We start from the raw sequence: 25,253 nt of genomic DNA, 5'->3' as shown, positions 1-25,253 counted from the left end.
TTTGGATCTTCTCTCTCTTTGTTTCTTTTTCTCTTTCTTTTGACGGAGTCTTGCACTGTCACTCAGGCTGGAATGAAACTGCAAGATCTTGGCTCACTGCAACCTCCACCTCCTGGGTTCAAGTGATTCTCCTGCCTCAGCCTCCTGAGTAGCTGGGATTATAGGCACCTGCCACCACGCCTGGCTAATTTTTTTTGTATTTTTAGCAGAGATGAGGTTTCACTATGTTGGCCAGGCTGGTCTCGAACTCCTGAACTTGTGATCCACTCACCTTAGCCTCCTAGGTGCTGGGATAATAGGCGTTTGCCACCATGCCAGGCCTTCTCTCTTTCTTTCTATGTTAAGCTAGCTAGTGGTCTATTGAGCTTATTTGTCTTTTCAAGAAACCAGCTTTTGCTTTCATTGATTGATTGTATGAATTTTGGGTCTCAATTTTGTCGTGACACTAACTAATTATTTAATCAGTCCTTTAATAGCTGCATCTTCTTGATGGAAGATAGCCTGCATGAGGGCTAGAATTGGGTTCATCTTGTTCAGCACTTGGCCTCCAGTGGCTGTGTCATGGGTCTTCAATAAGAAAGTATAGTTTTTGAGTGAATGTTCAGGAAGAAAGGGCATTCCAATGATTAACTCCTGGGAAATGATTAGTTAGAAAAACAGAACTTCCAAATCATAAGCAGAAATAAGGCACAGAAAGGATTGTAAAATAGCAGACAGTAGGGCAATAAAATAAGTCCGTTGCAGGAGGACAGCCTGGAAATTCAAAAGCATTTCTATCCATTGTTAAAATAAATACATAAATACAGTTCAAAATTCAGCATAATTTCATCGTATTTCAACACCTTTTATCCTTGCATTTATCCCCATAATTCTCCTACAAAACCTGTTATTTGGAAATAAATAGAAAATTATTGGCAGTGCCCAAATACAGCAACTTAAAATTAAAGCAACTTGAACATATTGCTTATTTACTTTATCCACCTGAAATAATCTCCTCCCTCCTCCCTTTTATCTAGTAGACAAACTCAACTTTTAAGTCAGAGGCTCCCAACTTTGAGACTTTTGGATGAGTTTCAGAGAGTATGTCTGAACCCTCTAAAATTTTATACTCCTTTCGTATGAATGCATGAATATGTGTTTTTGTAAGAAAGGGGTACAGGAAGCTTGGAAGATGGGTTCAGTGATTTGGGAATCCAAAAAATAAACTGGGAAGAGGTAATTTGACTACTGGTAAATGACGATTGCAACCACCAAGGGGAAAGAATGGGGAACCCCCTTTTTCCCTAATGTGTCATGCTCAGAGAACAATGCATAGGAATGTTGTCTGGAATGGAAATTGTCACCTTCTGCCTTCTGCTCTCGTTTTCTATTCTATATGTATTGCCGCACCTTTTTTTCCCTTTACTTCCCTTCAGGTTTAAATTAGCCATTCACTGCCTTGCAGTCTTTAGGGTAGTAAAAGTTCAGTATTAATCAACTAATTAAAATTTGAACTCTGAAACTAAAAGCTGAATGACAGTTATACTGCTAACCAGAAATTTCTAGTCAGTGGTAAAATATTGAATGATTCAAGTGGAAAGATATATAACAAAACTATTATTAGAGCTATTAGGCTTAAAATATAGTTATTTAACATGAAAGATTATTCAAATGCATGCATAGCTAAAAAATTTACAATGATTTGACTTCTTTGGCTAAAATAGTTGTTCAAATTTATAAGATTTTTTTAATTTGCCATATTTTGCTGACTTAATACTTTTAGGTTATATAAAGTTGAACTAACACATTAGTATAAAATATGGTTAATGCATGTACAGATTTAAAATGAGTTAGCTGAACCAAATATATCTTGTCTAATATCCATTTGAAATACATAATCACTTAGGGTAATGTATGCCTAGAAACAGAAATATATTAGGCCTGGAGTAAAACCAAGCCACTCATATTATCTAAACAAAGACTGTTATTTCCTGTAGTACCTACCAGGTATCATTTACCCGTTTCCTTATTAAGAGAACAATAAGATTAATGGGGTTAGGAGAGCGCTTAACTAAAATAATGTATTTTTCCTTTTTCCTGTAGGCAGTGGTGGCTAATTAGATATAAGTAGGAGTTATTGGGCAGACTTTTGAGAGTACTCCAAAAGGTGGCTAAGCCATCTGAGAGAATGCCCCCATTTTACTTTCATTTTTCTCTTCCTATTCAAAACATTAAAGTAATGGCTGAACCTTCAATATCTTGTAACATGGAGGCAGTGTTGAGAATGGAACTACACAGTAGTGATAGATATGCAGATAAAAGGGACAAATCTTGGGCGCAATCGTGACAACAAGTAGTAGTCTTCAGTAGCCTTGTTGTCACCATTTTACCGCCTACCTTCAGGTTTTTCCAAGGGCAAAAAATAAACTCCTATCTAATTTAAGCTATTAGTCTAGCTGGCAGCCAAATCAACTTCTAAGTAATACCTTCTGTAGTTAAGAATGTGGCTGAATTATTAAAAAAAATTAACATTGGTAGCTAAAGTAATGGTCACTGCACAAATTTGAAAGTCTCCACTCATCTTACTGAAAACCCTACAAATCAACAGGAAAAAAGTTCATACAATTCCATGCCTCCATCATTACTAGAAAACATAATTTTTTTAACCATAAATGTAAACATCAATTTCCAAACAAGCTTTCTCTTGAGATCTTGCTGGAAGCCTTTGCATAGAAAAAAAAAAAAAAAAAAAGAAAAAGTAAAGAAAGATAAAGCTAAAATCATCTCCATTAAGAAAAAGTCCACCCCCAAAGTGAAAATTTGGAGAATTAAATCCCATAGCTTAAAATAACATTAGAAAGGGACTTAAAACATGGAACTTGAAGAGGCGTTAAGAGACTGGATGAAGGCAGAGGTGGCATTAAGAGACTGAATGTGAAAAAGGAAAAGAAAAAGGGGAGAAAATTTAGGATTCTGAAAAACAAAAAATCCAAAGTTTTCCCCTAGGAATCTCCCCCAAAAGCTATTTATTAAGGAAACTGCATTTAATTGCACTCATGTAAGAGGGGGCCCAAGACTAGAATTCCTTCCATCAACCCCCAAATTTTAACCCCATTCATGTAATGCATAGACACAAGCAACATTTATCTATTCAAAGCCACTATCGAAAGGAAACAGAAAATTAAAACTTTTTACCTGATGAAAAAATCTTCTCTAAAATCAAATATGAAAAAAGGAGAAATCTCTACCCTAACACTCTGAACTAAATCAAATATTTCAAACCCATATTTGGGGATATGCTAAAAAACAAAAACAAAACAAAAACAAACATGGAAAAATCATTAGTCTGAAATAAAAAGCCTAAGAATAGAAGTGGACAAAAAAAAAAAGAAAAAGAAAAGAAAGAAAATGAGAGTTGTTTGAATTCAAGAAAGACATAGATAACAAGGCAAGAAGCTTTTGAGAAATGACTAACGTACAAAATGCTCAAAGTGAATACAGATTGAAATAAATATTTAGTAAGAGGCATTGAAAAAAAGCCAGAAAATAACCAACAGAATGGAAATGGGAGTTAGCCACAAAATGTAAAAGGAACCAGAGAGAAGGTAACTAAAATAGAAGACTAGCAAAAAATAGAGTCCTTGAAAAGGATAAACAAAGCAATGTATCCTAATTAACAATTAACACTATAAGAATACTTCCCAGGAAAAAACACTTGTATCTTTATATTGAAAGGGTCTTATGGCTATCTGGAAAAATTAGAAATTGATCTTGGACTATAAACTCTATTAGTTCCGTCAGTCTATTTATCCATCTCTGTATACATACCACAAAGTCATATTTACTGTATTGATATAACATACATGGAAATCTGGTATTCTGAGTACTTCAACTGTGTAGTTTTTCATTGTCTTTATTCCTTTTGTATTTCCATAGAAGTTTTTAAATCAGCCTTTCATTTTCCCTAGTAAATTGTTCTCATTTCAATAGAATCTCATTGAATCTATACATTAATTTGGTGAGAACAAATACATTTGCAATAATTGTATCTTCCATGAATGTGGTATGTCCTTATAATTTCTCTTAATAGTGCTTTATAGTTTTCAATTACTAGTATTTATTTTAGTTTGTATGTTTTAAAAATAAATATATAAAAGAATTTAAATACATTTCTTTTTAAAATTACTTGGTTGATAGACTCTGAGTACATATTAATAAATATGGTAGTGCACTCATTTAAAAAATTGTTTTTTTACTTTATCCCTTTCATCTCTCTATGGTAGTATACTCATAAACTATTTCTCCCTTGAGTAAAAAATCCAAGAATTCTAAACATTAGCATCAAGAATGTAACTTTTATTTGCCATTTTTGATGCCAAAACACAAAACTATTTCAACCTAAATTTTAATATACAATTAATATATATTTTGATATCTAATACAAAACATGATAAAATATCCAATGTAAAAATGTATTTATCAGCAAATACATACTTTGTTATATAACTGTTTCATTGAATCATTTGTACCAAAAAATTGCCAAATTTTGTCTTCTTATATGCTCATATTATAAATATTTTAAGAAGTATAAACAATGAGAACTCATGGACACAGGAAGGGGAACATCACACTCTGGGGCCTGTTGTGGGGTTGGGAGAAGGGGGAGGGACAGCATTAGGAGATATACCTAATGCTAAATGACGAGTTAATGGGTGCAGCAAACCAACATGGCACATGGATACATATGTAACAAACCTGCACATTGTGCACATGTACCCTAAAACCTAAAGTATAATAATAAAATTAAAAAAAAAAATGTCTTCTTTTGAGAAGTGTCTGTTCATGTCCTTTGCCCACTTTTTGATGGGGTTGTTTGTTTTTTTCTTGTAAATTTGTTTGAGTTCATTGTAGATTCTGGATATTAGCCCTTTGTCAGATGAGTAGGTTGCAAAAATTTTCTCCCATTCTGTAGGTTGCCTGTTCACTCTGATGGTAGTTTCTTTTGCTGTGCAGAAGCTCTTTAGTTTAATGAGATCCCATTTGTCAATTTTGGCTTTTGTTGCCATTGCTTTTGGTGTTTTAGACATGAAGTCCTTGCCCACGCCTATGGCCTGAATGGTATTGCCTAGGTTTTCTTGTAGGATTTTAATGGTTTTAGGTCTAACATTTAAGTCTTTAATCCATCTTGAATTAATTTTTGTATAAGGTGTAAGGAAGGGATCCAGTTTCAGCTTTCTACTAAGACACATGCACACGTATGTTTATTGCGGCACTATTCACAATAGCAAAGACTTGGAACCAACCCAAATGTCCAACAACAATAGACTGGATTAAGAAAATGTGGCACATATACACCATGGAATACTATGCAGCCATAAAAAATGATGAGTTCGTGTCCTTTGTAGGGACATGGATGAAACTGGAAAACATCATTCTCAGTAAACTATCGCAAGGACAAAAAACCAAACACCGCATGTTCTCACTCATAGGTGGGAATTGAACAACGAGAACTCATGGACACAGGAAGGGGAATATCACATTCCGGGTACTGTTGTGGGGTGGGGGGTGGGGGGGGGCGGGGACAGCATTAGGAGATATACCTAATGCTAAATGACGAGCTAATGGGTGCAGGAAATCAACATGGCACATGGATACATATGTAACAAACCTGCACATTGTGCACATGTACCCTAAAACCTAAAGTATAATAAAAAAAATAAAAAATAAAAAAATAAAAATAAATAAAATTTAAAAAAATAGTTTAAAAAATTCGGTAGTGTAATGGAAATTTATTGTCTCAGTCCTGGAGCCTGCAAGTATGAAATCAAGGTATCAACACGGTTGGTTTATTCTGAGGGCTGTAAAGGACAATCTGTTCCATGCTTATCTCCTAGCCTCTGAAGATTTCCCGGTAATCTCTGTCATTACTTGGCTTATAGACACATCACTCCAGTCTCTGCCTTCATGTTCATGTGTCATGCTCTCTGTGTGTCTATTTCCAAGTTCTCCCTTTTTAAAAGAACACCATTCATATTTACTCCAGTATAATCTAATTTGTTTTGTTTTTCTTTTTTACAGTTTTATTGAGGTATAATTGACAACTAAAAATTGTATATATTTGAGGTTTGCAATGTGATATTTTGATATGTCTTCATTGTGAAATGATTACTATAGTCAAGATAATTAACATAAACGTCACCGCACACAGTTACCTTCTTCTTTTGAGGGTAAGAATATTTAAGATTTATGCTCTTAGAAAATTTCAAGAATATAATATATTACTATTAAGTACAGTTACCATGCTATATATTAAGTCTCCAGATCTTATTCATCTTATAACTGCAAGTGTATACATTTGACCAAACCCCATTTTATCTCCCCACTTCCCTTTCCTTCTCCTCTCCTGGTAACCACCCTTCTACTATGTTTCTATGAGTTCGACTTTTTTAGATTTTAGATATATAAGTGAGATCACGAAATACTGATTTTTCTCTGCCTGGCTTATTTCACTTAGCATCATATCCTCCAGGATCATCCATGTCTTCACAAATGGTAGGATTTCCTTCTTGTTTATGCTGAGTAATATTCCATTGTGTATTCATATCACATTTTCTTCATTTATCTGTTGATAGACACTTAGGTTCATTTCATATCTTGGCTATTGTGAATAATGCTGCTAGTTACATCTTAAATGACTAAGGTCACATCCCGAGACACTGGGGGTTAAGGATTCAACATGTGAATTTTGAAGGGGACACCATTGAACACATAAAAACAATTACTTCAGTATTGTAAATACTTGAAACATGCAAGTTTTAAATATTTACCCAAATCCCTACTTTATCATAAGATATACAAAAATTAAGAATAAAACTGTGAAATTTCCAGGGAGAAACCAGAAAATTTACATAACTCAATTAACGTTAAGAAATACTGCCTTGTATGAAAGTGAAGTATCCTTTTTGCACTTGACTGAAAAGCTTATGGTCCCTCAAGGTAGACTATAAACTTACCTACTTTACTATATATCCTATTTTGTTTTACAATGATCCTGAGTAGGTCTACTTTCCTTATTATACTACAAATTTTGTAAGTTAATTATGTAAAATTTTGTTTTCAATTTAATACCAATGTGCTGTAGATAGTAGGAGTTTAATAATTATTTTTTCAAAGAATGAATGAAAAATGGTGATGATACTGAAAAAGAACTGATTATATAGAAATAATTATATAGAAATATATAAGGGAATGCTATCATTATATTTTTTAATACAGCATATATTTCCTTTGAGTAAACATTCTTTGCATGGTGTCTTTTATTTCAAATGGTTGCACAAAGTTTGTTAAGTAGATATGTCGGAACTGCTGCACCTTCCACTATATTATACTCCAGGGCCAAATGTGGCATCTGCTACACAATGCACAACACAACACCAGAATGATTCTATTACCCAGGAGCAACATCAAGTCTGACTGAAAGCATAGTGGCTCAGATTTAGGACAGTCAAAAACTATAATTACCCAAGGATAAATTTGACCAGAAAAGTAGAGTTACACTATTATTTTGCTAAGAAATCCACTGACTCTTTTGGGACAACAGTAAAATAACCCTTAGGCATTTAGGTAGATTATGATCAAAGTTACATGCCATGTAATTACACAGAAAAGTATTTTTGTGGCTGTAGATTTTATGAAAATATTGAAGTTGTGGATTCAATTTTTCAAATATACTGGAATTTTCTCCAGTCTTTTAAATTGCAATGAAAGAGAATTGGTAATAAATGCAATATAAATGCAATAAATGCAATAATAATAAATGCAATAATACAAATGCTGTAGATCCCACAGCCACAATAGGAATCAGCCACGCATGATCATACTTTTGGTTTTTCAGATTTCAGGGTCACAGCTTTTAGTTTCTTAGGTTTAGGATAATTTTGCCCTATATACCATAATGGAGAAAGGTTTCAATATCAAAATACAATATATTTTTCCCAATTTTTACTACAATTGTTGAACAGGAAGGTGTACCTACTTATTTTGTAGATTCCAGTACTTTAGTGTGTTTTCCATATTTCAGTTTAAGGTAGCAGAATGAGCACAGTTTTAAAGTCACCTTGACTTTCCTATAAATGTCCTATCAGACAAATTCCAGAGCTTACAGGCAGAAGGTCTTTGCTCATTGAGGGAGTTCACATGTAGATTCTCACCCAGAGATTTAATTATATTTCCATTCAAAACTTTTAGCAAGCACTTAGGATTTATCATCAATAAGCAAAACTGCATAGAAGCCAATTTGTCTTTTACGAATATCTTTCCTAGCTTGTTTTTTCCTTTCCATGTTGTTTATACAAGTATAGATATTTTAAATTATTTTATGATTAAATAATTAATTTTTTTCTTAAAAGCCCTTCCTTATTCAAGGATTAAAAAATACATATTTTCACTAGTTAAATGGTATTATACATATAGTGAAGACTGTAAAGTATTTAACTATACCATACATACAATACTTTTGTTTCCCAAAGATTGTAATCTTCACTTATTAATTTTATAAAAGTGAGCTAGTATCACTAAGAAGAATAGTGTAAATCTGGGGATTGGGGGAATATAACAAATTCCTGGGCTGCTGGATTGCAATTCCTTGGTAAGAGAGCAATTGAAAAGACATAGTGCTGAGCTTCATCATTGATTATTCCAGGGTTTCAGTTAGTATGTCAACATGTTTCCCGAGATTCCACATAATGAGTGTTAAAAAGAATATTTGTGAGAGTGTTAACTTCTTGGATAATTGACACAAAATCTCAATGGAACTGGATTCCAAAGCTTTTGTGCCTACTGCATTAAGGCCAATTCTTTCACCTCTCTTAAAAGGCCCTCTGAGCACCAGCCCTTATACACCTGCATAATTTCCCTTACACTCTCAGAAACTTCTATTCAAAGCAGATCATTAAGTGCCCCCCACAAAAACTTTACCTTTTTTCTCTTTCATTCCATTGGTCATATTGTTCCTTTGCCTGGTATTATTTCTAACCAGCATGCTAGCTCCTTTGCTAGCCTATCTACCTCTTTTCAACTCCACCTATCAAGAATGAAATGTTGTTCAAGGTGGAGTTCAGAATATTACCACCTTCACAAACCTTTTCTTGATTCTAGCAACAAAATATGGTCTTTGCCTCCCCTACACAAGTGTTTATAGCTGTCTTATACAGCTACATTTTCACCTAAATTATAATTCTGTTTGTGTGTGTGCGTGTATGTGTGTGTGTGTTTTCCTTTTCAGCATCTTAAGGATAGAGAAAATATTAGTTTTACCCACATTTGGAATTCCAGTTTAAAGTGTTTGGATTAGATACCATTTACATTGAATTCCAGAAAGCATGAATTAATCTACAGTGATGAAAAATAGATGAGTAGTTGCCTGAGGATGGGGATGGTGGAAAGAGAGGAGATGTGGGCAGAGAGATTGTTAGAAAGGATATGAGGGAAATTTTAGACAGATGAATATGTTCACTCTCTTACTTTTGGTGGTGGCCTCATGGAAGTATACATAGGTCAAAACTTAGTATTTAAATATGTGTTATTGTTTGCCAGTTATACTTCAATAAAACTGTTTACAAACCGGTGTTGGTGCATTAAAGAAAATAGAGTGCTTTGCGAAAGAATATCAGGGCAGTGGGTGGAGACTCTTTTTGGAAATAGCAATGAAGTTTACTCCTAACGAATGAGAAGGAACTAAGTTGATGGAATGCCAGAAACAGATTTATCCAGACAGAGGGAACAGCTACAAAATAGTAAAGAACTTGGAGTAGTCCTGAAACTAAGAAGAACAAAGAAAGAAGTGAGACAAGGGATGGGATTAGAATGATGTCAGGGGCACCTCAAGATCAAGAGTTTGGATTTTATTTGAAATAAAAAAGGAAATTATTAAAGGCTCTAAAGCAGCACTGTGTGTTTACCTAATCAGATTCATGTATTTGAAAGATTACTCTCTCTGTTATTTGAATAATGAATCCATGAGTCTGTGTGTTGGGTGAGGATAAGTCTGTGAGAGTAGAGATGGGGATTAAAGTAGAAGCTGGAAGATTAAGTATCCTGGCAAAATGAGAGTGATGAAAGTGGATTGGATGTGATAGAAGTGCAGATGGAAAAGTGTGAACAGATTCTGGATACATTTTAAAGATACCAGTCATGACACTTGTAAATGGTTTTAGTAAGTTTGATATCAAACAAAAAAGAATTAAGCGTTATGATTAAGTTTATGGCTCTAAGGAACTAGTGAAAGTTGCTGAGATGGAAAAGACTACAGAAAGAACTGGTTTCAAGTGGGAAAATCAGAATTCTGATTTGAATGTTATATTTCAAATGGCTGTGAAATGCTCAGGTAGAGATACTGAAATGTCTGGGAATTTGAAAGAAGGCCTAGATTAAAGATAAATCATAGTTAGATTACAACACACACACACACGCATACACAACACTGGTTTAAATAGTTTGAAGAATTCTCCCCCTTTATCTTACTGAGAATATACGCCAGATAAGTGCAGGCCCATTGAGCTGGTTCCAGTGGTTCTTCAACAGCCTCAGTCTCTCCTGTCCTCATAGTGGCAAGTTTCTCATCTTGCTAGACTTTACCGTAATGAGTCAGCTTGTCTTTGTTATAACATAGATCTGAAATGCAAGCCAGATATTTTACTTGGTTATCAAAGAAACAGCAACCTCTGTCAGTGCTGGAGTAATAAAAGGTGGTAGGTTGTTCTCTAAGAAGGTGACTTTTCAAAAGATTATCAAAGTAATTCTGATCAGCAATAATTTGAGTCTTACTCTTCGACTTTCAAAAAAAAAAGCTAAAAAGCATATACATGGATTATTACTATACTGATGGTATTTAAGGCCAGGAGAATGAATGGGATCACCTGGGAGAGAGAGAAGAGAATCTTTCAACTGAGGAAGTCATAGGAAATTCCAGCATTCAGAAATCTGGCACAGGGAGAGGGCTTAGCAACAGTGACTGATGGCCGGGCGCGGTGGCTCACGCTTGTAATCCCAGCACTTTGGGAGGCCGAGGCGGGCGGATCACGAGGTCAGGAGATCGAGACCACGGTGAAACCCCGTCTCTACTAAAAATACAAAAAAAATTAGCCGGGCGTGGTGGCGGGCGCCTGTAGTCCCAGCTACTCAGAGAGGCTGAGGCAGGAGAATGGCGTGAACCCAGGAGGCGGAGCTTGCAGTGAGCCGAGATCGCGCCACTGCACTCCAGCCTGGGGGACAGAGCGAGACTCCGTCTCAAAAAAAAAAAAAAAAAAAAACAGTGACTGATTAGAAGTATACGAAGGGGTAGGAGAAAAATTAAGAATGCAAAGTGTCAAAAAACCCAGAAGGAAGGATTTCTGAGAGTCGATCAACTACATTAAATGTTGCTGAAGTTTGATTAAGATGCAATATAGGCTATATATCCAGTGCTCAGTACACAGCCTGGAACTCAGGAGGCATTCAGTGTTTTGTTGCTTGATTGCTATAACATCTCATATATTCCTTTAGAAAATATGATGAACCTTGTTTTATTATCGTAGGAATTCTTACGTTGTCTGCCCAGTAAAAAGAAACAAAATCATATAGATATCTACAAAAGACTCTATCTGAAACTACTGTGTGGAAAAGCACATAGGCTTGGGAAATTTGATTGCAGCATGAATATCAGTCAAAAATAATGCAATCGCTATAATGATCTGCTGAATTTTTATTAGGTTTTGACTAGTCCCTTTACTCTGAGATTTAGAAAGAGCTTTGAAGATACGCATTAAAAAAAGCAGGGCTGGAATTGAGGCAGAAGGGAACTTTTCAGTTCTCCAATCAGTTAGATGAGTGGTGAGGACTGACCTATTTGTTACCTAATTTCACGGCGGCTGCAAGGACAAGGCAGGTATTCCTCTATGCTCTAGAAATGTTATTTCAAAAAAATTGAAATTCCTGTCACTAAGATCTATTTGTAGAAATATTTCATTTTAAATAGGCTAGTAGGATTTTAATGTATTTTAGTTATATTGGAAAAGGAAAAGCAACAGAAATATAGCTTTAGTTATTAAAAACAAAACCAAACAACAAAAAAAAAACCACACACACAGTAACAGAAAACAAAGCCCAAATTCCCCTTTCGTGGCTAGGATGATTTATCTTTCTATAAGGTAATTCCTTAAGGGTATCTTCCTTGAGTTTTTTTTCTCTTGATTTATGACTTCTTTTCTATTAAACCTTTTTCAAGCAGGGCCAATCTGACTGTTGAATGATTGACAGAGTTTAAACCTTTGCTGAGACATCAAGCTCAAAAGGTTCTAAAATTGTGATAGATCACAGAAAGAAGTTGTTACAAAGGAATTTAAAAATATAAGACAATAAGCCATAGCTAAGTAAAATGTAGGTTCTATCCAGTTATAATTTTCTGAGTTCAAGGCAACATTTCTTCATTCTAACTTCAGAAACCTGGGCTTTAGTCTTCTAATATAAACGACTGTATTCCTAATTTGTATGAAAATGGAAGACATTGAATGTTTAATGATATGCTTCATATAGATTGAAAACTAGATTTTAATTTTGTATATTCTTAATTATATTTTAGCTTTACGAAGTTATTCACTATTTTGATTAAGCATTTCCTATATTATGTATAGAGAAAGTGGTTGGCATGGAAATGAGCGGATTAATTTTGGAAACGGCAATATTAGATTAGTGAGGCAACTATTTAGTCACTAAACTACATTTAGTCAAACTGCATTAAACTATTCAGTCAAAACTACATTTCCAATGATTTCAATCTGATTATTAAACTATTAATAAGTATTACAAAAGAAAATATGATATGAACAATACAGGTATTGAAGAATACATTAATATATATTATACATGTCATATGTACACATAAATATTTACTAAAGATAAATACATTGGCCAATGTGGAAAATTTGTTGTTTTTAAAATAACAATATATAGATAATGCAATTCTATGAAGTAGTTTTTTATATCATTTTCATGGAACGTGTGTTATGAATCATTCAAAAATAGTTCAGTTTTCATTATTCTTTAGAGATGTTGAATTACCAAGAAAATTTGAAAATTCAAAAATAGCTTTTGGAACTCTAAATGTAAGTGTTCCTGACAAGTACACCCAAGCCTCGTTATCTATACCATATCAACGTTAAATCATTAAAATGGAGTTTAAGTAAGAGAAGGAATATCTAAAATTATTTAGAACATTGAAAGGTTTCAGAATAAATTAGTTTTTGTTCGCTATTTTACCTGGGCATACCATAAAGACATTAAAAAATGTACATGGAGAAAAAGCTTTTCCAAGTATAAGGTCAACATCTAGTTTTAGGAGAAGGTGGCAGGAATTCAGTAAGTAGGAAAGAGGGTATCAATGCAGATATAATTGTCATAATTCACAAGGATTTAGGTGTAAAACATCTTGGATCTTCACCCATAAACACAGGGGACAGTAGAAATGTTTTAAGCTCAGTTTAGACCACTAAGTTTAGTGGTGGTCCCCAAGGACAGTGACTAGAAAACCCAATTAAAATGTCTAAGGAGACCTAGTGCACTTAGGCCCGTTTAGGCTGTTGGCTTAAGCAAGGGGGATAGTGTGTGGGCAGCAGAATGCCCTGGGCAATTGTTTTATTCTGATACTAAGTTTGGTTTATGCAGAGGTTAATGTCCGGATTGAAGTGAAACACCAAGCAGTGGTTAGAGATGCAACTATAAGGTTAACGCCTTAGGATATGGGATTGAAAAGGTTTGGGATGATGTTCCTGGTCCCAATGAAAGTAGGTGGGGTTAGGGAAATGGGACAAGAGTTTTATTTTATTAAGTTAGTACAGGCAAAACGAGGGGAGTAGATGAGATATCACTCATTTTACAGGGGTGTTCAACTTGACTAGACCCACTCAGGACTGGAGGTAGCAAAGGAATTCCAGATTCTGGCTGCTGATGATTTGGGGCCTCAAATATGCTAGACTGGATTAAAATAGCTTACACTTTGAACATCTGTTTTAGCAGCCAGCTAAGAGTTGGAAATGCAAGGACCATTTAACTATTAAGTACATCATATGCATGGATTGCAAAGGGATCTAAACCCACAAGAAGGAATGAAATGGCTCTACTTTCAAAGGATACAAATGTGAAATTGTAGTGAACAATGATTCATGTTCTAATTAGCAGACCCAAATCTTCTTTGAAAGAGATAGCATGGTGTTTCCCAGTTTAGAATAGGCAAGACTGAGGAAAGTTATATTCACTATCTCCTTGCTCTGTGGATTTACAACTAGTTACCACACAAAGTAGAGAAATGGCAGTCCAGTGACTCAGGGTCAGGTTCCCTGACACAATGGTCAGAAATATTCTCCACTGGGTTTCCACTTAGGTCCTTCATTTTGCAAGGGAGGAAACTGAGGCTGCTTCTGAGTCATGCAGTAAGTCAGAAATGCCATCAAGGTTATATTCCTGTCTAGTAGACTTTCCGCTGCATGATATTTTTAGAATTAATTACTATATACATGTCTTTTCTATATTACATGCATACCATCATCAAGATTACTTCTTCTGTTTCAGGGATATTCAGATAATGGCCCACTCTTTATTTTTAAAAAGATTCCCTGCTTGAAGCTTTTACTGTGGATTGGACAATTTATAATTTATGAGAAAGTAATGTGAAGTTAGGAAAGTAAATTTCAGGCATTGACAGACAATCCCTGTTAAAAGCATTTTTTTCCTGTATTTTGTGGTGTCTAATAGCACACCCTAATCACACCTAACTGGCTGCTTTAAAAGTTTCACTAAAGCCTACTTTTTAGCAAGTTGCACTAATGGCAAATCTTGTTGTTAGAACAAGTAATATGAAGGCATCGTAGGAGGTGATAATCCTTTTTATAGTTGATAAAGTTCCTGGGCACACACTCTTGCTTTCATATACTTACAACTTCCAAAGAAATTAGTCTTTGAATGAATATAGTTTGTTTTTCCTTAACCAGAGGATTCTTTTTTTCTGAAAGTTAAAAGAAACAATTTAAAGTATCTAACCCTGGTGTGATTCCATCCTATGTGGCTATTCTCTGGGGCAGTGGTCATTTGCCTTCCTCTGCCTTATCTCCCACCTAAATGCATGCTGCCAGTTCATGGAAGATTCAATGGACATGTACATGATCCCCATGAGCACCCAGAACTATCTTTTTGGTTGTGAACTAAAGGCTGACAGATTATCACTTTAACATGAATAATGATGAAAATGAACACCAGTTATCTCTAAGAATGGCCAGTTTACATCTTGGCTAACACAGTGAAACCCCGTCTCTACTTAAAATACAAAAAAATTAGCCGGGCGCGGTGGCAGGCGCCTGTAGTCCCAGCACTTTGGCAGGCCGAGGCGGGCAGATCATGAGGTCAGCAGATCGAGACCATCCTGGCTAACATGGTGAACCCCGTCTCCACTAAAAATACAAAAAATTAGCCGGGTGTGGTGGTGGGCGCCTGTGGTCCCAGCTACTCGGGAGGCTGAGGCAGGAGAATGGCGTGAACCCGGGAGGCGGAGCTTGCAGTGAGCCCAAATCACGCCACTGCACTCCAGCCTGGGCGACAGAGTGAGGGAGACACTCCGGCTCAAAAAAAAAAAAGAATGATCAGTTTAGAGACTGGTACAAGGAATGAATTTAACGTTATTGAATGAAACAGGGATAATGAATTATGAAGGCAGGTCAATTAAAGCAACACTGGCAATGTTAAAAAAAAAAAAAAAAAAAAAGTCTGTACAGCCAACTGTTTCCCTGGGAGATTTTAAATAGTACTATCCATGGTCTTAGAATTGCAGTGTAGTTCAGACCTTTTGCCTATTAGTAGACAGCACTTTTAGGCTGTGGAGAAAGATGTGGAGTCAGAAGATGAAGAGGAGGAGGATGTGAAACTAGAAAGTATATCTGAAAAGTGATCTGCCCCGGGAGTGATAGCAAGTTTCCACAGAGAAAAGTACAACATACTGCTGGTGAAGAAGAAGATGATGACAATAATTTTGATGATGAAGAAACTGAAGAAAACTCCAGTGAAGAAATCTATATAAGGTACTCCAGAAACTTTGCTGAAGTTGCTTATCAGCTTAAGGAGATTTTGGGCTGAGACAATGGGGTTTTCTAGATATACAATCATGTCATCTGCAAACAGGGACAATTTGACTTCCTCTTTTCCTAATTGAATACCCTTTATTTCCTTCTCCTGCCTAATTGCCCTGGCCAGAACTTCCAACACTGTGTTGAATAGGAGTGGTGAGAGAGGGCATCCCTGTCTTGTGCCAGTTTTTCAAATGGATATTAGACAAGATATATTTTTGAGGCCATGTTGGGGGTGCAGCATGGTAGGCAGAAGTCTGGGGATGATGGAGTAGTAAGATAGAAGGATCTCGACACTGTGAAGCCACCAGACCAAGGCTACACTGCTACACCTGGACTGTTACCTGGTCTGCCCCTCATTAGGAAGAAACAAACCTGCATATAGTTTACAATATTCTGTTATTATTGATCATAATTTACCAGTTAAGATATTTTTTAAAAAGGAAGCCAGATATAAAAACTTATTTTAACTCTTTAAGGTCTTTAAAAAACGAGGTGAATGGAAAATTGTGCATTTCTTCCTGTTTCTGTTTAAAATCTGCGATCCCCTTAGAGAGGCTGTATAAAAGATGCTGGGAGCTTTTACAAAATATTATAGCTGAACAGTCTTATTAGAAGTCCCCTCAGGATAGTCTGTTTTCCGCGGGTGATCCTTTCACGGTAGATATCAAAACTCAAAGCTAAACCTTCACAATAACCATCCTCAGTATGGGGCTTGGGATCAAGGCCTATGTACAACTGTGAAAAAGCTTTATACTTTAATTTCAGCTTTTTAAAAAATCTCCCAAAGTATTGGATTTCACTAAATGATCTCTTTCTTTTCTTTTTTCTCTACTTATTGTAAATATCCACATTATGTTTAAGTTAGTCTGTAGATCTACATTAGAAGAGATACTATTAATCAAAAAAATGCCTAAGAAGTAATAAGCATGTGAATTTATTCCCAATCTTACAGGCTAGTGAAGGATTTTGAATTATATTAGATGACACAAATAATGTTTTAGGATGAGAAATTGCAAAACTAACTCATCTCAAAGTACATGTCAGTTTGGATGAATGTTTTTTCATTATAACAGTCTAACTATTTTTCGTGTATATTATTATTTGTTGCCAGTGTCCAAAAATTAGCATTTCATAAAATGTGAATATTTCTATTTGCATTATTGCTAAGAAGAGATTTGTCCACAAGCTTTTATGATGCAAGAGATTTAACCTAAATCCAAAATTTAATTACAAATAAGGTTGTGTTGACTCATCCTTATGCATTTCAATTAGATGGGAAACACACCAGCTGGGAGCTCTCCACTTATAGATTAAGAAACACTAATTTCAAGATATCCCAGCATGTATAAAAAGGATCCAAATCATCATAGCCTCTCAGTACTTTTATTTTTATATACCTATTTGGCATAATACATATTTTTCCATGTTGTCTAATTGTAAAGATTTAGTGGCAGAAATAAAAGTACCACAATGTATTGGCTTAGAGCATCCCCAAGCAAGTTCATGTTATAAACTTATCATTTCAAAAGCCTTGTAGTTCATAATTCTTGAATTTTACTAAACTCATAGAAATATTTTTTATTATCTTGTGCTTTGTTTGTGTGTGTTAGTTATCAATACAAAAAAAGTTTATTTAAAAGGCCTCAGATGATTATTTTGATCCTTGGAGCTTTCAAGACATTATCCTTCTGCACTATTGGAACAAATTAGACATTCTGTGAGAGATGCGAATACAACTTCCAAAGCTACATTTAATTGCATAATTTGTAATAGAAGCTGGATACGGGCACTGCCTGCAGAGTGATAAACAATCCAGAATAATCTAATCAGCATGATCATTGAATTTTTATTAGTCTTTGGTTAGTTATCCATTAATATGTGAAGGAACCCGTCTTTGTGCCTTTATCTTTCACTACGGCACCTTTTTAAAGTTACTACAGAGAAATTTAGAGAAAACCAGAAAATGAATATCTCTAATTTACTTTAAAATCTAGCTCTACATACATCTTCTCTTGAAAATTTAACTCTGCATTGAGCAGTCCCCAGATTTTACTAATATGTTGCATTTGCTGTGCATACAGTGTGGGTTAACCTTAGCATGTACCTGATATTACTCAATTTTTATATTTGCCAATCACAAAAATTTAGAGAAAATGAAGGTGAGCAACACTTTCTCTTCCTTTTTCCATCTTTCATATCATCTGGAGATAACAGAACATCTTAGTCCTAATTCTTTCATTAATAGCTGAGTGCCAAATCACGTCACTTCTTTAGCTCTCAATTTTCTCATCTGTAATATATAAAGTGGTATGACAAGAAATTTTTCTAAGGCCCATTAGTACCTAAAGTGTAGGAACAAAATCAGGATCCCTACAAACTTAGTGGCTTAAAACAGCACAATTCTTTGTCTTATATTTTTTCATGTCAGAAATACAAAATGTCTCAAAAGGGCTAAACTCAAGATGTTGGTGGGGTTGTGTGATGTCTTGGCCCGTGGCTCCTTCCTCCATTTGCAAAGCCAGGAGTATAACATCTTTAAATCTTCTTTCTCTCTCTCGTTCTCTCTGACACATTAAAAAGACCCTTGTGATTACATTACTCTCACCCGTGTAATCCAGGATGATTTTTTACATCTGCAAAATTCTCATTCCTATATAAAGTAATATATTTACAGTTTCAAGGGATTAGGATAGAGGCCTCTTTGGGGAATTATCATTCTGCCTCCACACCAATGAACCCTGAATATCTTGCCTGCCTTTGCTTTATAAAACTACCATCACTAATTCAATATCTTGGCAAATTTTTCTCCTTTAATATTGACTGGTTTCCCCAATTTCCTGGTTTATTTCTCTTACTAAGAATAAGCACAAGTGAACAGGTAAGAGAAAATAAAAATGACAACCTTAAGAAAGTTCCTAAAATTTAGGAAATGTACAGTTTTCGCTCATGGACTCTGGTCTAGATTTCGTGACTATCTAAGTTAGATGCTAGGTGATATTAGATGCCACTCCTCAGAGGTGGTCATAAAATTACCTCTTAGAGCTCAGAGCTCCATGGAGACTTGGGGAGAGCAGCACTGCATTTCAGTCTTTCAATGGCATTCTTACCCACATTTGTGGAATGAGGGGAGAGTATCTAGACAATAGCTTCTTAGTCCTCCTTTAATGAAGACCACGACCACATTCTCTTTTCTGGCACAAGAATCTTTTCATTGGTTCAAATGTCAGAGATAAAATCATTTTTCTTCTTCTATGGTTGCCTTCACTTGCTGGTGCTAAAAGTAGTCACTGCAAGACTAGTTTACTTCTTCAGTATAATTTGTCTGTTTTATTTTCTTTTTCTCTTTTAAAAATTATAAACATACAAGTTGTACTTAAATTCAATGTCATATTTTTAACTCAAATAGAACCAATGATTTGATTATCTTGAGTACTAAGTATCTGATGCTCTAATCCGAGTTTCTTTCTCAAACATAGCAACTATCATCAATTGGTGAATACCTTCCAGACTATTTTTCTATGTATTTGCAGATGTATTTAATTATATATATATGTATATATATATATATGCATGTATGTATGTATCAATGTATACTTCTCTTTTGTGGAGTTTTAAAATGATTGATGTCATATCATATGCTATATGTATTATCCCAAAACATTTTTGTACTTAGTAAAATATCTTGGTAGTCTTTCAATGTCCTCATCTATTGATTTGCTGTATTATTTTTTATTGATGCATAGCATTCTTTAGTATAGATGTACTATTATCATTTCCCTGTAGGATCAACAAATGATTACCAGTATTAATCCTGTTGTAATCACTGGAGAAGTTAGCATATTTCTATGTCTCTAGGGTGGAAGATCCTGATCAAAGAAATGACATATAAAAAAATCAAGATATATCCCATACTGTGGCTTTAAAAGATTGAATTAATTTTTAACTACTCAGCTGTCCATGTGAATATGTTCCTTAAATTTCAACAATACTTGCCCATTTCATAGATGAAACTGTCAAACATCAATGACTGTCTCTGTCATTAGAGACTACAAGACTACAGAGCTCTGTAAGACCAGGGCCATGTGTACTGTGCCCATCACTGTATTGTCTATATCTAGCTCAGCACCTGGCATATAACAGTCCTTTAATATGTTTCTTGGAATGAATGAAGAAAACCCTAAATGAAATGACATTGTACAGAAGTTTTCATTTCATTAATCCTTACTCTAAAATTTATACAGTTTTAATATGGGAACTTAGAACGTTTCTACATTTTTTAAAATCTGAAATTAATTATAAATAAAAGTGGTGCTTTAGGAAGGAGGAGCAAGTCAATAGAAGAGAAAGGGGACAAATATCCAAGGGTCTGAGAGAGAATATTTGCTCCCCAAGTGACTGGCCAGAAAGGATATAGAAATGACATCAGGGGGAATTGCAGAAGGTTCGGCTGCAACTCAAGCGGTTGCCAGAACAGCACAGTGAACTCAAATCCCTCGGAGCCGTGGCCTTGGAGCAGCACGAATGCTGATGGCTCTGTCTAGAACATGCGACCCTCTGTAACCAAAGCCAGTAGCTTCAGCAGAATCTCTGTCTTCACCCAAGGTGACTGCATTGGCAGCAGTAACGGTGGCAATGCAGGAAGGATTTCCAGGCCAGGTATGGCACTATATGCCCCAGAAGTGTGCAACCAGGTCACCTCATCCCAGTGTATCCTGAACCTTCTCCCTTGTTCAGCAGCAACAGCAGCAGCAGCAGCAGCAGCAGCAACTTTGTGCTCTCCCACCCAAGCCTCAGCAACAGCCACCCTTGAATAATCACATGATCTCACAGGCAGATGACCTCAGCAAGTCCTTTAGACAAATGAGCCCTAGCTGCCAAGGTTCTACTAAAGCAATTGACTCATCGGCAGCTGTTCCAGCCCCCACTCATCTCCCAGCACTGTCAGTGGACTAACTTCATCATGGCATCCATGGGTCAGTCCCTCCCCACCTCTAACTGTTCCACCTCTAGCCATGCACCACCTACTCAGCAAGTGCTGCTACGCCGGGGCTACATGTAGCCTTCTCAACAGTTCCAGGTTTCTTACTAATCCCCCTGGACAATATCCTAATTCCAACCAGCAATATTGACCTTTCACTCACCTGGTGGCCTACAGATCCTGATGTGGTCAATAGCTGGCTCAGCCATCCCAGCAGCCCAGTTTATAGCCCATGATGCCTAACCAGCAGCAGGTGGCTTACCGAGGAATGATTGGGGTCCAGCAGCCACAGAACCAGGGCCTGCTCAGCAGTCAGAGAAGCAGCATGGAGGCCCAGATGCAAGGCCTGGTGGTTCAGTACACTCCACTGCCTTCTTACCAAGTCTCAGTGGGTAATTACTCACAAAATGTGGTCCAGCAGCCTTTGTACCAACTCATGCTGGCCCCTGTGAGCCTGTTTGGGTAAGGAGGCCCCCCAACAGGGGGCATACCAGTGTACTACAGCATGACCCCACTGGCTCAGCGGAACCGTACAAGCCCTACTCTTGGGGTTTTGCAACCTCCTGGGTCTCAGCAGTACCAGATGCTTCAGTTTCCCTCTCCCTGCCGTCTACCACAGATGCCGCAGCAGCAGTCAGGAGTGTCACCTTCTGGAACAGGTGTGGTGGTCATGCAGCTGAATTTCACTAATGGAGCCTGAACCCACTAAGAACCCATCCAGGGTCCAGTGGAGTCACTGTAAATACTACAGCATGGACCATGAGGGGCAGAAGCCTGGAGACCTGTACAGTTCTGACATCAGCCCCCAGGCCAACATACAAATGAGCAGCAGCCCTGACACATCTCCTACCCAGGCTTCACCACCTTCTCTTGTCACCAGCCTCAGTGATGGCTGTCTGCACAGGACTCAGTCCCTTGCTTGTCCTCAGATGGTTCCCCTGGCCTGGGGGTCCAGCACAGGGTGATGGGTGCTACTCCCTCTTAGGCCAACCTTTAGAGTACAATCTGTCCATCTGCCCTCCCTTGCTCCATGACCAGTCAACTTACACAGTGCACCAGGGACAGAGTGGACTGAAGCATGAAAACTAGGGCAAGAGACAAGCACTCAAATCTGCCTTCTATGACATGGGGACAGCAGATGTTGTTTTGGGGCAGGTGCCGGAGGTGACAGATCTCCCTGAGGGCATCACCTGTACCGAGGCAGACAACTTCTTTAAGCAGCTTGCCATGTCCAGTGCCAAGACCCAGCTCAGGGGCTGCCTGGCGGGGGTGGAGGGGACGATGGTGGAGGGGACGATGGTGGGACTGCTGAGAATGGCAACTGCTTGGACCTTGCTGCCTTGTACACCATCATGGCTGTGTTCCCTAACCCACTGGCTGCTCAAAATGCCTCCCTTCATCTCAGCAACTCCCTGAATAGCATCAAACTTTGAATGGCCAAAAAGAACTATGACCTGAGGATCCTGGAGCGAGCCAGCTGCCAATAAATGGAGAAGAGGAAAGGAGCAGCCCAGAAGGGGTGGGGGCAGGATAGAGGGTGTTGAAGGATCCTGATAGACTGTTGATGGAGACAGAAAGTAAGGAGACTGACGCTAAACTGGAGCCTAAGACAGTAGTGATGAAGACTGAAACAGACGGACATCCACACTGGAGTTGGATTCCTTCAGGCTCACCTTCTTTGGGTCCCCTTTTTTCCCCTGGTTGGCCCCTCTGCTTCCTTCTTCTTCCCATCCACTTGTATCATTTTAATCTATTTTCTCTTCCATTTTTTGTTCAGGAATAAGTATTCTCCAGTTTTTATTTTAAACATCTCAAGCTCCCTTTCCTTTTTTTTTTTTTTTTTTTTTTTTTTGAGATGGAGTCTCATTGTCACACATCCTGGAGTGCAGTTGCCTGATATAGGCTCACTGTGACCTTTGCCTCCCGGGCTCAGGTGATCCTCCTTCTTCAGCTTCCTGAGTAGCTGGGACCACAGGTGCATGCCACCACCCTTGACAAATTTTTTGTATTTTTTGGTAGAGTTGTAGTTTCACCATATTGCTCAGGCTGGACTCAAACTCCTGACCTCAGGTGATCCACCTGCCCTGGCCTCCCAAAGTGCTGGGATTACAGGCATGAGCCACCACTCCTGGCCATTTTTTGTCTTTATGAATGTATTTATATGGACAGAAATATGGACAGAATTATGATAAACAAAATTGATTTCCACATTCTCTCACTTCCTCATCTTGCCTTCCCAAACCCCACAGAGTTAACACTTGGAACTCCCCTCATCTCCAAGAACACTTGTATATTGTTTGTTTAATATTTGTGCCACAGTAACAGACACAGTGTTTAATTGCACAAATAGATGTTTGCTGGGTATATTCACTGTAAATTTTATTTAATCTGTTTTTTTTTTATTTGAGGGCTATTTGGGGGCAAAGTTGATTTTGTTTTTAAATATAAAAAAAAATTGTCACTGGAAAAAAATACAACTCAGCATTCCATTGGAAGAATACTCAGTAATCTTTTGCCCATTACAAATTCTTTTCACAATTTTTCCTTAAGCAACACTTTTATTTGCAATTAATTTCAGATTTTAAAAAATGTAGAAATGTTCTAAGTTCCCAAATTAAAATTGTATAAATTTTAGAGTGAACATTGATGAAATGAAAGCTTCTTTACAAATGTCATTTTATTTAGGGTTTTCTTCATTTATTCAACCAAACAAATTGAAGGACTGTTAAATGCCAGGTGCTGAGCTAGTTGTAGACAATACAGTGACAGGCATGGTGCACATGCACTGGCCTCACTGAGCTCTATAGTCTTGTGGAGTAGACTGTTATTAATGAAACTGTCATAGGTGCTACCAAACGACAGTATGCAACAGGGTAAGGTTAATGGAACATGAGGTGTCAGGGAAAACTTCTCTGAGACAATATACGGTGAGCTTGGCCCTAAAGGAACAGTGAAATAGATGAAGAGTGTAGTGAGAGAGGGAGAAGAGAGAAAGCAGTTCACGAAGAAGGGCTATCTCATGCAAAGGCTCTGTGGATGAAGGGAATATGGTTGTATTGGAGAGCTAGGCAGAGTGCCTTGAGGTGGAATCAGAGAAAAAGACAGGGCTAAAGCCTACAGCGCTGTGGTTAATGGCAGTAGCAGACATTTGAGGAGGGGAATAACATGGTTAGAGTTGCATTTTGAGATGATCACCCTGCCTATCTTATGGAAACATGGCCCAGAAATGATGCTGAGAGACCAGTTGAGACCATTATATAGTTGTTAAGGACATCAGTATGACCAACATCAGGGTTACATATAAGCGATCATAAAAATATGGCTCAACGAGGGAGTCAAGGTGTTTTGAAGGTATCTTTAAGAACCAAGTGGTTAGTTTTGCTCAATTTTGTTTGATACAAAGTTGTAATTTAATTCATGAATAGTAACAGCTCTGACATTTTGCCAAAAGGGAACTTTACAAAACTGTGCACCACACTGAATAAACGGAAACCTTTGGATCTGGCTGAATCTACTAGTTAGTAATGCTGTTCAGAAATTAATATATGATCTGTGGCACTTTTTTTGGAATGGCCGTTTACTCAGAATTTTTAAACAGTATTTTATTATGGAATGTATTACATTTGTACTCTGAGGAAGCTTAAGATAGTTTGGTGATACATATAATTCTTTTGAATTTCAAATAACACATTTGGTTTATTCTTTCCTTCTTAAATTAGAACACATCTTCCTGGAAGAATTGGGTGGGCTTATGTTGTAAAATTGCTTCTGTTTCAACTAATTCTGTCCCAATTAGGAGCCAATACTTTATATAAGGATGAAAATATTTGAAAATAATACCTTATACTTTTATCAAAAGTTGTATGTATTTCTTATTTTTAAACCTAAATTTTCTCCTGTTACTGTCATTAGATTATGTATTTTAGTCACCATACATAAGTCATAGCCATTAAATGATTATTCATCTTAAAGCTATAGCTCCAAATATTGTCTATCCTGTGTGTATTTTTTATACTTTGTACAATAGTTGTACTTTGAGAGTAAAAGTTTTAGGCATAAGCAAATCCTAAAACCATCTGCAGTAAACCAATCAAAATGTGATTTCCAAAAAAAATGCTAAGGGCCAAGACACTTCAGATCATTCTTAT

At 36.8% G+C, this 25,253-nt stretch overlaps 1 pseudogene; it reads left to right on the top strand.

Annotated features, from left to right (window-relative positions):
• Positions 1-20,452: 20,452 nt before the first annotated feature.
• On the top strand, positions 20,453-22,592 carry LOC116475663 (R3H domain-containing protein 2-like; annotated as a pseudogene).
• The last annotated feature ends 2,661 nt before the right edge of the window (positions 22,593-25,253 follow it).

Source organism: Hylobates moloch, unplaced genomic scaffold, assembly GCF_009828535.3.
Source record: "Hylobates moloch isolate HMO894 unplaced genomic scaffold, HMol_V3 SCAFFOLD_2, whole genome shotgun sequence".
In the NCBI taxonomy this organism is placed as follows: domain Eukaryota; kingdom Metazoa; phylum Chordata; class Mammalia; order Primates; family Hylobatidae; genus Hylobates; species Hylobates moloch.
The sequence above is the reverse complement of the archived record's forward strand: the minus strand, read 5'-3'. Positions and strand labels throughout refer to the sequence as shown.